General features: G+C 44.1%; 1 protein-coding gene across 15 annotated transcripts in view; it reads left to right on the top strand.

Annotated features, from left to right (window-relative positions):
• The first annotated feature begins 319 nt into the window (after positions 1-319).
• The window catches only part of DTNB (dystrobrevin beta), a 194,092-nt gene continuing 181,687 nt past the window's right edge, over positions 320-12,724 (top strand). For 12 of the 15 annotated variants that reach the window (XM_084514038.1, XM_084514045.1, XM_084514046.1 and 9 more), the window contains exons 1-2: positions 631-708; positions 1,084-1,162. The gene's annotated coding sequence lies outside the window, so the exon portion shown is untranslated. Of the gene's footprint in view, positions 439-630; positions 709-1,083; positions 1,163-12,724 lie in introns of those variants that run through there. The other 3 variants (XM_084514051.1, XM_084514048.1, XM_084514052.1) reach the window with 2 other exon arrangements.

The following is a 12,724-nucleotide window of genomic DNA, read 5'->3' on the forward strand; positions in this document are numbered from 1 at the left end:
AGTAGGACTGCAGTGGGCTATACTGGGCTAAACTGGGCAGCACTGGAACACTGTGCCCAGCTGTGGGCTCCCCAGCCCCAGGGGCACACGGAGCTGCTGGGGCACATCCAGGGGGGCTGCGGAGGTGCTGAGGGGCCTGGAGCAGCCGCAGCACGAGGCCGGGGGCCGGGCAGCCTGGAGAGGGGATCCCGAGGGGAACCAGGGACCCCCAGAGCCCCCCTCCAGCCCCGGCGCTCGGTGGCCCCGTGACAAGAGCGGCCGGGGCCCTGCCGCCCCGTCACCGCCCACCCGCCTGACTGACTGCACTGACCGCCCCCCCCACACACACACACTGCGCATGCGCGGGGTCGCTGCGCCCCGCGGGGCCGCTCAAAGCAGCCGCTCCGCGAGCCCGCGGCGGGCGCGCGCAGCCCCGGCACCTGATTGGCTGAGGGGCAGGTGGGGGACGCGCGGGGCGAGCGCACGCACGTCCGCCGCCGGCGCGGCGTCCCGCCTCCTGATTGGCTCCCGGCCGGCGTTTCGCGGTAGAGGGAGTGGGGCGGGGCTTGCGGGCCTGCCCTCCGATTGGCGGAGGGGGAGGAGGGCGCGGGCTGTGATTGGCGGCGGCGCGCGCGGCCCTGCGGAGGCGTGCCGCGATTGGCTGGGCGCCGCGCGGCGGCCGGGGAGCGCTGGAGCGGGGAGGCTGAGGCGGGCGGGCGGCCCCGGGAGGTGCGTGAGGGGCCGGGGGGGGGGCGGGGAGCGGGGCCCGAGCCCTGCCCGGGGCCGGCTGCAGCCCCCGGAGCCCCACGGAGCCCCCCGGGACCCTCGCCTCAGGCCCGGCGGTGCTGGGGAGCTCGGTTTGTCCTGCTCAGGGCTGGAGCTGGGGGGTCTGTGTGGGTCCTGCTGGGGGCCGGGGGGGTGCGGAGGCTCCGCGGGTGCGTTTGGGCCGCCAACGGCTTCACCTCAGGGGGGTCCGGACGTCACCGGCTGCGTTCGTGGCTCCTGGCTTTGTAAAGAAGTTGAGTGTTGAAAAAAAGCCTGACTTTTTCACAGAACTTTCTTTTTTTTTTTCTCCTTTTTTTTTTTTTTTGTTTTTTTTTTTAGGTTGTCCGTAAATGTTCGAAGAAGGAGCTGAGCCCAGGAAAGCGAGAGTCGCCCTGAGAGACTTCTCCACGTAACCCAGGTGTGTGACGGGTCGGGGCTGACCTGCGGCATCGAGCACAGAACCTAACGTGAGGTAGCTGTGGTGCCTGCTCATTCACACTCAAAAATACCAAAGTTTTTCACTTATGACAGGCTTCTGGTGTGAATGAGGGGTTTCTGAGGGGTCACTGACACGCGTGAATGTTCCCGTGTGAGATGCTATGCTGTACTTTAAACAAAAAGGCAGTTACATTGCTTGTGCAATGGATCCCATAGCTGGGGAAGATGAAACTTAATAAATGTTTTGTGAAGACCCAGGAGAACCTCTGTAGTATGGAGAGTACCGGCGTAGCAGTGCCTTTGCCTTTCAGAGGGGACTGGTGAGCTACCCAGGATGGTCTGGGTGGCACAAGTGTACTTTGAGAGCTGTGTCTGTGCTGCTGGAGGAGGCACGTCTGATAGCATCTGAGCTGTTAAGAGTTTGCTCAATAGCTGTGCGTTGCTGCCCTTTAAAAGTGTTTTGAACTTTCAGTTTTCGTTTCTTATTCAGGTTCCTGAAATTGACACTGTACTGTGTGAGCTTCCATGTTCTGAGGCGCTGTCTGTTGTGGCTGCTCAGGCAAAACATTCTATGTGCCTGGTTCAAAAAGATAAAATCCTCAATACAGGTTGTAGAATTTGAGAAATTGGCCTGAATAATTGTGTTTTATTTTACTCTTTTCTTTTCTTGGGAAGTGTACGTGGCCCTATATTGCTAAATGATATTATAAAGTGCACTTGAAGAAATGGAGGTAACCTAAAAGCAGCAGTTTAAGACAACTGTTTTCTGTTTCCTCTTTTTGAAAGGATATTTTAGATGAGCAGAGAATTTGGATAAAAGGGCGAAATGTTACTGACAAGCCTTTCTTTTTAGGGAAGCTGGAAAGAGGAGAGCTAATCACTATAGGCAGGGTAGCGCAGTTCAAGCAGTGACCTCTCATCAGAACGAGTATTTTGCAGAGGCAATCCATGGTCTGTGCTGCAGTCTGCCCAAAGTTATTTTCCAGACTGTTCGGCTCATGTCATGAGCAAAATCCTTTCTGTGACCCTTGAAGTCTTGCTGTACTTTCACCTGTCCAGGGTGCTGCTCCAGAGCCAGCTTTCCCAGGTGGTTGGGTTGTTGCTTTGGCTGTGTTGCCCCGTTTAAATCTTCCTTGGGTGTCTGCTTCTTGTCATATGCAGGACTTTTGTCTTCGTTGTGTAGCTGCTCGGTGATATACTCCCAGTCTGCAGCTGAGCTCTCCTTCATGACCAGGAAGGGAACTTCCTTTCCAGGTGCTTGGGACTTTTTTTGCCAGGTTTTGTCACCTGCTTGTTGTGATCTCACAGTTAGGAGGACAGACCCAGCAGGTCTCAGTGTAAGAACCGTGTGACCCCCATTTACTGATGTCCATTAAAGTTCTTTGCTGGGAATACAGAAGCCACGATTGCATCTAGGCTGCTGTGGGCAGGTCAGCATCATCTCAAACTGTTTGTTTGCAGCGGGCTGCCTCCTGCCTTAGGCTGTAGCGTGTTAGAATGGTGAACTCCTTGTATATTGTCTGTGCTGCAGCCAGTGTGTTCAGACTTCTCATTTATCACAGAGTGTAAACATTTCAATAATGATAGAAATTAACGCTAAGTGCTGAATGGTAAAGAAAACTTATGAAGAAGCCGTGATGCAAAAAGAAGGGCTTTTGCAGTATCATGAAGAGTTGATAAACATTGAAAAATTATGCTTTTTAATTATATTACCCACTTAGGACCTCAGGGTGGCATTATGAGTACCAACTTAGAATTTCTGCTAACTATGGTCTTCCGTTACGTGCTGCATGTTGTGGAAGTATATTGACAGCTTTTGGAAAGGGAGAGAATGTCAAGTCTTGAAGTGTAAACCAATGGCTTGAGGAGCAGTTGGCATCATTACACATGAACCACGGTGCACGTGGGTGCAGTACGTTCAGTCTGTGTACCTCAGAGAGTCTGCCTTCATGCAGCCAGACATTTTCAAGCCTTTCTGGGACCTAAATGATGCTTTTCTAATAAAGCTCCTTGCATATAATTCCCTATAACTTTTAAAAGGAAAGGAAACTAATTTAGGTTGGGTATTAGGGGAAGATCCTTTACTGCAGAGGTTGTGCAGCACGGGAACAAGTCACCCAGGGAAGTGGTTGAGTCACCGTCCCTGGAGGTCTTCAAGAAACGTGTAGATGTAGAACGTGAGTACTAGGTTACAGGTTGGACTAAATGGTCTTTTTTAGGGGGTCTTTTCCATCCAGAATAGTTCTGTGATTCTGTAGTTCTCTTACTACAGGCTGCTGTGTCTGTGCCATTGTGATCACCGAATAGAAACGGGGGCTACTTCCCCGTAGGCAAGGAGGGCTGGTTCTCAGACTTCCACTCAGAGCACAGCCTGGTTCTCCTGCTATTATCGCTGCTAATTTTTTTTTTTTTTATCATCTCTGTGGTTTCAGGATTATGCTATTTGGTGATAAGGATTTGAGTTCATAACATTTGTATTAAGTTAATATTTCATTTTTTTTTCCTGGAGCGCTAAGGAAAAGAAACCATGATTGTATAGCGTGTGTTTGATGTAGTGTTTAAACAGGTTTCTACTGATAAACTGTGGCTAAACTTAAATAGTTTCATGGATATTTTCCAGTCCCGTGGACTTTCAAGGCTTACCAGAAAGAACTAAAGTATTTTAACGTCTCAGCTGTGCTGAAGTAATACAGATCTATAAAAGAATACTTACACCAAGGAAGATTTTAGGTGACCTAAATATGGAAGGCATAGTAAGAGACTTTAGAATGCAGTATCAGTTGTGGAATTTTATTTGGCCAATTTCATCTGTTTGAAAATGAGTGGAATTACAATAGCAGATACTTAAACTTTTTGAAATTGAGATATACATATGCAATGTGTGCTGTAGTTATGAAACACTTGAAGTTATACCAGCTATACTGTAAGCATTGACTGTAAATGCAACATTTTTTTTAGTCTTTATCTGTCTTGCTGCTTTCAAGTGCTGCTTTTTATTTCATTTATGAGGTGGAGGGATGAAGGAGGTTTGTCATAAAGCAAACGGGGGGAAGCTTAGTCCCTATCTTATATTTTCCAAAACAGAAACAGTGACATAGCTGAGAGATAAAAGCTCTTAGTTTTTTAGAAGTGAGGGGTAAGAAATGTTGGTGACGTAGAGTTTTACTTGCCTTATTTTATTCCTCCTTTCTTAAAGAAGAATCTTCATTTCTGTTCAAAGTTGGTCAGATTCTGGGGATGTTGAATCATAGGTGATTGAAACAGGATCTAACAGTTCTTTTGCATGTTACAGACACGTACGTCAGAGCAGAAATAGAAGAGCACATAGTGCTGAATATTAAGGACCAAAAATTCTAGAAGGAAATTCTTGAATATAGTCTACGTGAGGAGTTGGATGGAGGCAGGGAAGCAAGGGAAGTCTCCAGTTCTGCTCCAGTGTATTCTGGCTTAATGCATGGAGGTCAACTTTTAACACCTGAATAGACTATGAGGAGAAACCTCGGGCAGCAGTAAATGTTAAAACTTGGCTGGGCAGCAACAGCAGTTAACATACTGTGAACCTGCAGGTGTGTAGCAGAGCAGACAGCAAAGTATGTGGAAGCAGATGTGCTGTGAGGTATGCACATTAAAATGTTTCTTGTCCTGGTCACCTAATGTATGCAGCTAAAAAAATATTTATTTTTAAAATAACGTGGAATTTGAGCAAGCCTGCATGTCTTGAGAGGCCCAACAGGGAGTGCTGAATGAAGCTGCCGGGGTGTGAAGGTTGTGGCGGGGTTGAGTGCAGGAGGTGGGTGTTTCTGGGGCAGGCAGAGTGCCAACAAGCTGTCCTTGAGTTTGTTTGTTTGTGTAACACTTTGCAGTGCTTATAGAATCTTGTCTTTTAATTACAGGTTTTTTTTTCAGTAGAACGATCACATCAAAGACATAATGAGGCAGTAGGGAGGCACTGATGGTTTTGACAACTAGTTTGGGGACAGCCAATATTTTTAGACCAAAGTAGGTGCCAGGCGCTTCTGACACTTCAGAAAAAAAAACACAGGTTTTCTTATATGTGGTACTATAAATATGTTCATTTTCCTCTTGACCGTGACAAATGGCAGATACTCCTTTATAGTCAGTGTGGTACCAGAAATTTACATTCATCTCTGATACTTTTTTAATAACCTGTAACACTTGTTTAACAGATAAAGACAACTTTGTAGCTTCATGAGGTTAACAAGGATATCTTTGCAGGCTAAATTAATGCAGGAGATAAAACAATCATTATGTGAAGAGTGAAACCTTGGATAAGCTTTTTTTCCATAATCCAGTTGTGGTACCAAAAATAGCCCGTTTCCAGGTGTTTGTCACTGCCTGTTGACTGGAATCGACCATCTCTACAGGTGCACCGAAGGAGCAGTTTGGGACCTTCTCCTTACGGGCTGAAACTTTTAATCTGGAGCACGGGGCAGGAAGGTCTCACGAGTTACTGCGCTGACTGGTGAAGGTGGTAGCAGGCAATAGGAGAGTGGAGGTGGTGATGTACTGCAAGTGGTGTTACCTTCTGATGGGGATGGGCTGGGAGGAGAGCGGTGTTTGTGGTCTCACCCAGCCAGCTGGAGAACAGGGTTAGTTTGCCTTCGGTCAGTGCCTTCCTGTGTGTGTTATCCTGCTGGTGCTGCATTCATTACTCCTCGTGCTCATTCCACTTCTCTAGGTGGGGAGACAAGGGCAAAATGTAACCGAAAACGTTTCCTAATAAATATTTCATTTTCATGAAGAGGCAATTTCAGGCTTCTCTCCTGCTCCAGTAAGCATTTCTGGGAAGCTGTGCAGGTTAGCAGGGGCTTGTAGGGGTCAGGCTGGGAAAGCCAGGAAGCACAGGCTGCACAAATCCCCTCCAGTGGTACAAAGAAGGCATCTTCCCTTCCTGAGAGAGAGTTAAACTATTGATTAGGGTACTTCTAACTTCCTACTGCATGAAAATCATGGGGTAATATTTAATTTATCTTACCCAGCGTTAGCAGTGCTTTATTCTGAGGAAACCATTTTAGCTGCTCAATTCATTTTTGTTTGCGGGCTCACAGTAAGTCTATATAGGTGTCACTTTGAACTCGACCCTCAAAATAACAGGGCGAGTTGTAGAAATCATTTTTGTTCCTCAGGCTGTCTGGCAATAAAGAAGAATACGTGTGATCTCTGGTTAAAGAAAAGCATTTTTGTATTCTGGGCACCTTGAGCCCAACATCCGTGTACACTTCCTTTAACTTGCTGGAAAACGGATTTGACTGTACAATGCATGCTTCAACATGCAGTGTTGTCCTTAACAGCCTGTGGTTTTCCTGTTCCCTGTGCTTAAGGATGCCCTCTTACTAGAACTGCACGTGTATGGATACATGCCTGTAATCTGCCTCGTGTTCTCTTAAAGCTTTCTTTGCTTTTGCAGCTTCAAAAACTTTAACTCAAAAACTTTGCAGTATGTAGGCAACTGATGTTCCACGCTTACTGCTCGCCTCATCAGCCAGTCTTTGGCCTTGCACTGGCCCTGTGAGGTCTTTGGGGCAGGATTGGTCTATTTGTGCAATTCCTGGAACAGCAGTTACATACTTAAGCTGAAGTGTTGTACTGCTTAAATGCTGAGGTGACTCAGATGGACTGGAACTCTACCCGGATGGGAGTTTTTTGTATTTTGTCTTAAGGTAATCCAGAGCTGCTTTTTAAAATAGTGTCCAACTTTGGAAAGAAACCCATGATTAAACATTTTTGTGTTCCATCTTTAACTTGGATCTAGTAGAACCTCTGTTTATGAATTTCTTCCTAATTGGGAAGATGAGCTTGCTGGTCTCAGGCCGGGACTCAGGCCGGTGCTGTGGTCGTGAATTAAAGCCCTGAGGAGCAGCTGAGCATGTTGCTGCACGCTATGTGCTGTACAAACAAAGCAGATGGCATTTTATGCCTCAAAAATCTTAACAGCTTAAACAGAAGTGGCAAGGCATGGAGTAGGGAGGTGTTTATTTCTTAGCACTGATTTTTCCTCCAAACTTGATTGCCCATTAATTTAAAGGAAATGCACTGCATGGTATGTGCATGGGTTTTGATCTATTATTATTATTTTTTAAACAAACAAACAACCCCATTGATCTGTAAGTTTGTTTGCAATGAAATGCAATATGAGTTTGGTCTTAATCCAGTGGTTTTTTATTTGTTTTTTTTTTACTTACACCCTCCTAGACTGGAGCCAGCTCTGACTTGTGAAGATCTTTGCAAGCATTTGAGCTTTCTGTTAGGAAACTAGGGACTAGAAGTTACGTACCGTTTTTCAAAGATGTTCTGTTACTCATGTTCCTGTAGAAACTGAAGCAACATTTAAAGTATTTTTAATAGTTTTGTGCGCAATTATTGATGGTTTTAATGAACTCTGTTCAGTGATGGGAGCAGCATTTGAAATCTCAGTTAAAGTAGAATAATTATCAGAAAGTTTAAAATACACTTTAAAAAGCTGATGGTTTTGGTCTGTTGGCATAAGCAATTTGTCTTTTTTTTTTCTCTCTGGGTTTTGATCCAAATGTGTTAAATATACCCCCTTGAAATAACTTCTACATCTCTTCCATTTTCCTCATGACAGGCGTAGTGGAATGAAGGAATACTTCTGATCATTGCATATATTCGTGCTTGCTGATTAAAGTGAGGTCAGACTATGAACCCAGTCAGAATGAAAAATGAAGAAATGAGGAAAAAAGTAGGACAACAGCAGGTGTGCAGATGGACAGCAAGAGGTGAAGGAATGATCAATCTTTGGTTTCTGGTTCAAAGTCTTAGTAAAGCAAAGAGGAAAAAATACTTCAGTATTGTTTTACTGAGGTCAGCCTAGGGTAAGTAAATACAGGCTCCTCTGTACTATACATACATTCATTTTTAGACTTTAACAAAACCAAACTATTTAAAATTATTCAAATCAAATCAAGATTGAAGCCATCGAAATTTAGAAGCCCAAAACGAATGAAGTCCTAAAGCAGATGTGACAGCAATAACTTCTTTCTGCAAGCACAGATATGCCCTAGTTTTTTATTCAATATCTTCAGCTCAGTGACAGGTTTGTTAAAATCTTCAAAACTAAAGGAACTGACAGGGGATGTAAACTCTTCTTTATAGCACCAGTGAGGGTGGATTCCTTCTAATTAGAAAATTGACAGAAAATTATTAAACTTGTTTCACTGCGTATCTAGCACATTTAGATCAACATACATCCCAGTGTGGTATTCTGATTTTCTTAATTACAAATTTTACTGAACATAAATAAGGATAAATATGATTTTATCCTCACATAGCAACTGCAGTCTTCCTAGCAGTGCTATCAAATATTATTTCTGCTAGTAAAAGGTAACATCAGGAATCTGAACAAACTCAAATTTAATAATTCATAAATAAACTTGTATTTCTCTGTTCTCCTGTTTAGCTGATGAGGATGCATTTCATTATAAACAATGCCTGGAAAAAAACAGTTACCAAATCATAAAATTTTCTTTAGGAGAGGTTGTCTTACAGGTGGAAATACAAGATAAAAAAAAAAAATCAAGTATTTGAAGACTCCTCCCCCCTACCAAAAAAAACCAAAAGAAAACAACAAACAACAAGAAAATAGCCACCAGACCTCTCTAGCTATGACACTGATTGATTTAGTCAGTAAATTAGAATAATCAAGAAGCAGTGAGGAGACACCTAAGGTGGGGATGTGGAACCAGGATGGCAGCTTGCAGTCTGCAGTCATAACGGGGTGGGAGATGTGTGTGAGAGGGGCTGGGGGGAACAACGTGTGGCTGTAGCTAGCGCAAGAGCCAGGGCTGCTGCCTTAGCTGAATCAACTATGCAGTCTTCCTCCCACTGATCTGGAAAGAAAAAAAATGTTGTTTAGGCCGTTACCTACAGCTGATGAGCTCCAAGAAGAGCGAAACCTCTTAAAACAGGTCCTGTAGTATTGGCCTAACGCCCTCCTAATGGGGCTTGCTGGCACTCGGTGTTGTGCCAAAGCTGTGAGCGTGGTCCAGAACCACAGAAACGTACACTAGTGTCATCAGAGGCTGGACCTGTGAAGGCAAATAGAGGAGAAAAACTGTTGTTAGGTTTCACTTTTTTATTTATATCATTAGTTTTTATCCAGCCAGATATAAAAACGTAATGCACGCGTGCATTGTAGGAGTGGGAGAGAATTTTTAAAGGTAAAGAAAAGGGAGAACTGCGGAATAGAAGAATGGAATATAAACAAGAAAAGGGGGAAAAAAAGAATAACAGAAATGTTTGGATTTACTTTTCTATTGAAGATTGATCAGATAGTGACAGTAACAGTAGCAGTTCCCAGCTGTATCAGTATGGAATTTGTTGTCTTTCATACTAACTTTGTCATAGAGGTAATTCATGAGGCAATCAGTGTTATTGAAAGCGGGAAGGGATGAATGGATAAAAGAGAACTCTTTTTGAAGGTCTGCACAAAACATCCTACACGATATTTTAGTAAGGTACTTGTTTTGTTCTTACTTTTTTTTTTTTGCAATGAGTATATACAAATAAGTGATTGCATTGAATGTTTTTTTTGTTTGTTTGTTTGTTTTTTAGAATATTCAATAAGAATCATGTATAAATATAAGTGGTTTCATTAGTGATTATTGTACTTTAGTGCACATACTTCCTGCTAATTCTCAACATTATAAATGTAAATAGGCAACTTGAACTAATCCTCCCATAGGTCTTAGTACAACTTTCTGTTGTAGTAAAAAAATAATAAATATTATAATACTACACCTCAGTAATTTTTGACAGCCTCTGCCTCTACTTTGAATGCCTGGAGACGTCAGCTGAGCACATGCCTGATGACAGCACGAGCTGAAACTGGAGCAGGTTGCGGTTTGCTCTCACCATCTCTGAAGTTAAATCAGTAAATGCAACCCACAGCGTCAGATGCTGGCTTCAGCAGGAACTTCAACACCTTCCTTTCTGGTTTCAACTCTCGCATACATGCCTGTTAAGACTTCTAGACCTCAGTATTAGCACCTCTGCCAACTTATCTGGCAGATAAAAGATAAGCTCTTTGCCAGTAATGGGTTCGTCTTACTGATTTTGTGTTTCCTTTAACAAGGTTTCTGCCTCCTGACGTAAAGCAGAGCTGCGTGCTGTGGAAGCAGCACCACACTCACTTGAAATTCAAGCACTGTGCTGCTATTGCAGGGAGAAAACTCTGAGTCAGACTTCAACAGAGCATCTGTGCGCTCTCTTGCAAGTTCTGCCTTTCAAGTCCTCCACCTTTGGTAGATAGAGAGTGTAAATTTAGCCCTTGCTATCAGAGCCAGGACTGATGTGAAGACCAGAACCTGTAGAACATGCTTTTACTTCCAGCTCTCTGTGTTTCTCAGAATCCTTGAAACTTTGGGACACATCCAGCCAGAAGGATTGGCTCTGGCATGCAAATTCAACTGAAGTTGGTCTTAGCAGCCTCTAAGGAAAAAAGGCAGTGGTTGAACATCCTCTTAGTCCTTACCTGAAATGAGGGCTGTCATAATGCACGTGTCCTCTCCAGATTGCTCAAGGTTACAGAGCAGCTTCTTCTGAGGAAGAAATACCTACGGAAATTATCCAGGACAGACTGTGGAGACTCACTGTCACATCACCATGACCAGAAGCAGAGCAGGTTATCTGCCCAGACTGCTTTTTTTTTTTTTAAAGAACAAACGGGGCATTTTGTGAGAATAGCAATAATGGATGCTGACCATTAAGTACATCTGTGTGTGAACTTCACACCTTTATTATGTTTTAGGTTTCTCCTGAAGTTGAAAAGATTGGTGGCTGTTTCACTTAGCACTTGAAGCAGTTTGTAGACCTCTCATTTTCTGTTGATGCAGGTCACAACTGAAGTATTTACTGTGACTGTATCTTCTGCATCTCGTTAGCAGCAAGCAGGAGAAGAACCACAGGTTGGTTTCATCTCGCAGAATGTTTTATTTGGAAAACACTGGAGTGAGGAAAGGGGTATCAAAAGAAAACCAGACTTATGCGTTGTCTTACTGTTAAGAATGCATCAGTATGGAGAGGAGGTGAGAAGGACCCCTCTCTTCTGTAAGAGCAAGGTTACGTTCTTGCCCAGAAGAGAAATGCAGCTGAAGAGTCAGAGGTATGTTCCTTGGGGTCTCACTGTTCCCAGGTTAACTCTGTTCTCTCACAGTCCTAAACATCACAAATGATAATGACCAGAGGGTGAACGAGGTGTCTGCTGAAGGAAATCATGAAGAATGCAGGCTGATGATTGGGAAGTTTAGGAGGACTCCGTTAGTAGTTGGATTTTGTTTGCTATTTTATTGTCCAGTATAGAGGCATGTAAAATTACGCAGAGAGTTGTCTTTCTCCTTTGACACACGTGCTATGATATATTCAGCATTGTTCTTATAAAGGTCTGATTAACATGCAGGGTAGTTTTAATATAAAATTCCTTCCTGATTTAATTTTCTGAATCAGTGTTGATTCCTGCATGGCTTTTCATCTGGAACTTCCAACTTTTGTAGCAGTTGACACCTTCAGGATGCATCAGCAGACGTGTGAACAGCAACAGGTCACATGCCTTTTGTTATATTCCATTGTTACAGTAAAACTTAAATTCTGAGTTAAGTGTATTTTGGAAGAGCTGTTTTTTTCTGCTGCCTGTAGCAGTTGTGATCCTCACCCCTCATCTTTCAGCTGGTTCACATCAAACACTACCGCACGTGTAATGCCTTGCTGCTCCCGGCCGTTCCAGCTAGTCCTGTGCAGAGCTGTGACCCCCAGCTTTGTCTTTACTTCTTGTTCCTCTGTGCTTTCCTGCCCTAGGCTTTTCCAGTTCCATCACAGAGCAGTTGGAGTTGGAAGCACCCCTGGTTCTTCTCGTGTTCTTCCCTGGGCATCTGCTTTGGGCTCCTCTTGGAGACACGACACTGCTTTGGCAAGCTGGCTTTGGCCCTATTGGAAGCTTTTATTTTCTCATTAGAACAGTAATAAAATGATTAATGCTTTTAAGTGTGACCAAGTATGTTTCTTCATCCAACCCCCTTTAATCATTTTATCTGGATTTTCTGTTACTGCCGTCCAACAAGTTGATCAGGGTTACTGTTCTGGAAGGCTTCGGGTCAAAAGCCAAAGTTCTGTGACAGAATGAGAACGGTTCCATGGACCAGATGTTTAGAATTATTACAGAATTACGTGGTCAAGTTGCATTGACCACGTTTCGACCACATCTGAAAAATCTGCACATGATTAGTTCCTGAGCTGTGGTCAATCGGGCTGTGTTAATCATAGTTAATGTTCATCTGAGCACATTCTGAGCGTGGAGAGGCCAGATTGCTTGTTCACGTCCCATTTCAAGGGCATCACTGGGCAGATGAGACACTTTTGCTTTGCAGAGAGAATGAAGGGCAGTGCTAGCTCCTTTAAAAGCGTGCGTCCTGGTCAGCATCACTAATCTGGGTGTGAATTACGCAGGGCACTGTTCCGTAGCCGTGGTCGATGCAGCCTGAATGACCTCGTAAAAAAAATAATAAAAAAA

This window comes from Aythya ferina, assembly GCF_964211825.1.
Source record: "Aythya ferina genome assembly, chromosome: 3".
Taxonomy (NCBI): domain Eukaryota; kingdom Metazoa; phylum Chordata; class Aves; order Anseriformes; family Anatidae; genus Aythya; species Aythya ferina.